Here is a 4776-nt window from a genome sequence, read left to right on the forward strand (position 1 = left end):
ATTATTGGAAAGTAGGGGTAGATATGTTAATATCATATAATGTAGGATTCATAACAAAGATAATAAAGTCAGGAAAGAAGGATGTATTATTAAGTAATGGAAATAATTCAGGGAAATATATTGATTAAATTATATTAAATATCCATTTGTTATTAAATATGTACATTTATCTCTCTGTATCTGACTCATGTCACTTAGCATAATGGTCTCCATGTTGCAAATGACAGAATTTCATTATTTTTTATAGCTGAGCAATATTCTATCATATATTTATACCATATATATCATATATTTATATCATATATTTACTTTGTCCAGTCATCTGATTGATATCTAGGTTGATTTATTGTGAATGATGTTATTATGAATATTGCTGTAATAAAAATGGGAGTTCAGATACCTCTTTCATATCTAAATATATCCTGGATATATTCCCAGGTTAGGATAGGGGTCATATGGTTGGTCTATTTTTAGTATTGTTAAGAATCTCCCTGTTACAGTCCATAATAGCCATAGTAATTTGAACTCCCACCAAGAGTTCCCTATTCTCCACAACTTTGCCAGAATTTGTTTTTACACTTTTGGATTAGAGATATTCATTTTTAAAAAGATAAAAGCAGAGCAACACAGAGAACGGTGTAGCAGGCAGGAGCTTAACTCGCTGTGCAACAACACTGATCCCTGATTATAACTGTTCTAATTGCAGTGAGATAATACCTCACTACATTTTCATTTGTATTTCCTTAAAGGCCACTTTTTTCATAAATTTTCTGGCCATTTGTTATGAGTGAATCTATTTTAAAAAAAATAGATGATCACATAATTCACCAAAAAGTAGTAGGGAAAGTCGCAGTACTAGTTAAGAACACTGTAGATTCTAGTGACAGCATAGTGGCAGCAGCCAGCATTTATGACCACTGATAGGCACTATGTTGTTTAATAGTCAGAGACCTACAGGGAACCTTACTGAGCTACTTAACCTGCATATTAGCCTCTGAATGTATTTTCTTCCTATTTTCTGGAATTTCACAATTAAAACCATACCTAATTCTTGACTACTAAATATAAAAAAAATAAAATGAACACAAATAAAAACTTGGCCTACCTTCATCACCCAAATGTCTAGATTACTATGCTTGAGTAACATATTTTAATGAATGCAATAATTTTGGATAATCAAGATTAATGATAAATTCCTAAAAATGATATGTCTTAGGATTTCTTGTTAAAATTTGTTGTGTCATGTAAAATCTACCCATCAGCTGTACATCAAATCCATAATGGAATGAGATTAGTAAGAGAAATTGGGTGTTGTGCAGTGGCATAAGCCATTGCCTGGGACACCTGCACACAGCAGCAAAATGCCAGTTCGAATGCCAACAGCTCTGCTTCCTATCCAGCTTTCTGCTCATGCCACCTGGGAGGTAACTGATGATGGCTCAAGGGTCTGGCCAGCTGCCTCCAATGTGGGAGACCTGGATGGAATTCTGGGCTCCTGGTTTTGGCCTGGCCCAGTCTTTGACGTTTCATGCATTTGAGGAGTGAACCAGCAGATGCAGGGTATGTGAGTCTGTTTGCTTTTTTTCTCTCTCTCTCTCTTTCTACCTTTCAAGTTTATGAAAAATAAATAAACATTAAAAATAAATTACATATGCATAAAATGCCTTAAAATACAAAGCTTGAGAGAAAATATGCAAGAGATACCATCAGTTAAAAAATGCCTCTGTTAATGGGAAAAGAAGGTTGCCTGGACACATTATTGGGATAAGAAGGAAAACTGGTGTTTTATAGACTATTATTGTATAAATCAGAGAAAATTGGGAATACCTTTGGAATTGTGAATATTGAAAGCAAATAGTAACAAACAAACTCCTTCATGAGGAAAGAAATTTAAGAATTGTATTAGAAAAAATATATTTTGGAACTTCTGGAAATAAAAAAAAAAAAGACCACTGGTTCTAAAAACTACTTTAAATAGGGAAGAGTTCACTTAAAAAGTCACAGTCACTAGAATTGTGAAACAAGGAATGACCTGGGACAGGGTGGGTTGTAAATCCACCCTGGGAAAATAAGGGTTCTCTGCATCATTAGCCTTGTTGCCCAATCTAGTCCTTTTAACTTGGGCTGTTCAACTGGTGGAGGACCCAGCATTCTAACAAAGATGGAGGAGAAGGAAGAACAGGAACAGGAGGCAGAGTGTGCTCTTGTCTTCACCTTCATCAGAGTTCCAATGCAAGATTTCAAATAAATGCAATTAGCTCATTTGCTCTTTTTTTTTTTTTGAATTTATAAAAATATTTTATTTTTGCCTTAACCAGTAGTTAACATAAAAGTATCCTGACCTTAAATTATTTCTTTTATACCTCCCATCAGCTGGATAACCCACTGCACCATGACACTCACCCGCCCAACCTCAACTTTTAAAGCCAAATTTGTTCAGTCCTTGATTTAATCCTTACATCACAAATCCATGTATGGCCAGCAAGTGTCTGAAAGAAAAGCCTTCAAATTATACAAATAAGCTTGCTTATTTTCCCTCAGAAAAATCAACTCTAGAATGTTTTGTTATAACCCAGCCTAAGGTTGAGTGACTCCACTGAGGAAGCTCAGGAGAGGAACCCTCCTTCCCATCCCACCCGCCATGATGGAACACCTGTTGCTAAGGATCAAGCCAGAGGCATGGACTGGATGCCTGAAGTTGACTTCCCAGTCTTCAGAACTCCAAGTCGGGCCTATGATAGAAACATCTTAATTTGTGTGACAGCAACAAAATGAACCACTTACTCCAAATACCCTCTGCAAGACATTTCAAGAAGACAGGCTAAGGAGCCATGTCCCTCAAGGCTCAGGGCCCCATAACGCTGAGCACAGGTGCCCTAGATCTCACTGCTTCCCACCTCCTGGGTTAGGCACAAGGACGCCAATACTCTCACAGCCATGAACACCTGTCAGGTTTCATTCTTCCTTTCACATCTAGGTAAGACCGTTTTCTCCCTACATAAGTTTCCTATGTCCTTGTCCCAGTCTACTAAAAACTATCAACACATTCAAATTAAAATATGAAAACATTAACAGTAAAAATAACTACAGGGGAGCCCAAAACCATAGCATGAGGCAGTCAACAGCTTATACCTCACCCCTACCCTCTTCCTGGCACAGAAAGCCAGGTGCCCTAGAAAGCCACGCCAAGACTATGTGCTCATCCTGGTCTAGCAGTCACATTTCAACAGCAACCTGAACCAATCCTGGGCTGTGCTCTCCAGAGGAAATGTAGTAGCATTTCTGTGCAAGACACCCCAGACCCAGGGAAGGTGATGCTGTGCTGGGCATGTGGTTCCCTCCAGCAGCCGAGAAGTCTGGAGATTAATACTGAAAGCTGCGCTTTGTCTGAATATCATCAAGAATTTGTTGCAGCTCCTCGTCTTCAAATCGCCCCTCCAGGCTTGGGATCAGGGCCTTTGACTCCTCGGCAGTCTCTGGACAAAGGTTGGCTAAACAGGCCAACTCAAACTTATGAAGCTTCTTCTGGAGCAGCAAGCTGCGGACACTGGCAATGGTCTCTCTGTTTTTGAAACGACTGAAACGGGCTGTGTAGGTCAAAGTCTTCATGAAGACTCCGAGAGTTCCTGTTCATCCTCTGCACTCTCATTCTGCTGCTTGCGATGCTCCAGAAGCATATGCACCTCGGAATTTAGAAGTGTCTCAGCTGTTTCAAACTCTTTGGGAAAGATGAGCTGTGAAGCGTCCTCCTTGACGTCGGCAGCCCGCGGATCAACGCCACCGGCCGCCATAGCTGTCTCGCGCGCCGCCACAGACAGCCAGCTCATTTGCTCTTAAGAGACAGGGAAGCAGGCTGCAATTACTGTTAGCTCAACTATTTGCAGTAGAGAAAACAAACTTACTAAGTCATTACAGGGATCCTACATTTTCATATATACAAAATGACCTCTCATTCATAGCATTTTTAGAAACAACAGATTTCAATACCAAATAATATCATAAAAAGAAGGTGTTACTTGTTCCTTCTTCCAACTCTGGTCAGCAGAATATTTCCACAAAGAGACTGACTGACCCACGCACGCACGAGGCTGACAGTAATCAGACTGGACGGCCATCAAGAGACCCAGGAGAAATGTGCCTCACCTGGGAGACTTCCCTCTTCCACCACTGAGCCTCCACCACCCGGCCTGCTGCCCCTGCTGGGCTTCAGAGTGGCGGCAGGAATCCTGTCACACTTGTTCTGAATTGTTAGGAGACCTTCAGGAAGCACGATGGATTGCAATCATCTGCCCATTCCCGAATCCCCTTTGCCCTGTCCCCGCGGGCTGAAACTGAGAGTTTCCCCTCACCTGAGAGCTAGGGCATGTTACTGTCACTTGCGTATCTGAGTTGGAAAAAACAATTTTGCACAGCACTTTTCCTTTCCCATGCCTTATTTTGAGTAACTTGCACAACATGAATAGTTGCTTCTGACTTTTGAAAACATGTTGATGAATCGTCTTATAATAGAACGATTTTTTTTTTTTTATGAAAAGCAGCATAGATCAAAAAGCAAATGCAATGTTCTCACTTGTTAAAGACACAATGGAGGGTACTTTGTAGACACCGCTGGACTGCAGCTCTGGCTATGCTCCCGGCCGCCGCCAGGGGTCCCCTTTGACTTTCGCATGCTTTAAGGAGGCTCCAGTGGAAGAGTCAGAATCTGTTTAATTGATCTCTTCTTGCTGTCTTCTGCTCTCACCCTCGTTTATCAGTATCTTATCACAATTTGCCACT

At 40.6% G+C, this 4776-nt stretch overlaps 1 pseudogene; it reads right to left on the minus strand.

The window, feature by feature from the left end:
- Window positions 1-2269: 2269 nt before the first annotated feature.
- On the minus strand, window positions 2270-3818 carry LOC100343199 (DNA-directed RNA polymerase II subunit RPB4 pseudogene; annotated as a pseudogene).
- Window positions 3819-4776: the final 958 nt, after the last annotated feature.

Source organism: Oryctolagus cuniculus, chromosome 6, assembly GCF_051225735.1.
Source record: "Oryctolagus cuniculus isolate XC-2025 breed Fujian yellow rabbit chromosome 6, ASM5122573v1, whole genome shotgun sequence".
Taxonomy (NCBI): domain Eukaryota; kingdom Metazoa; phylum Chordata; class Mammalia; order Lagomorpha; family Leporidae; genus Oryctolagus; species Oryctolagus cuniculus.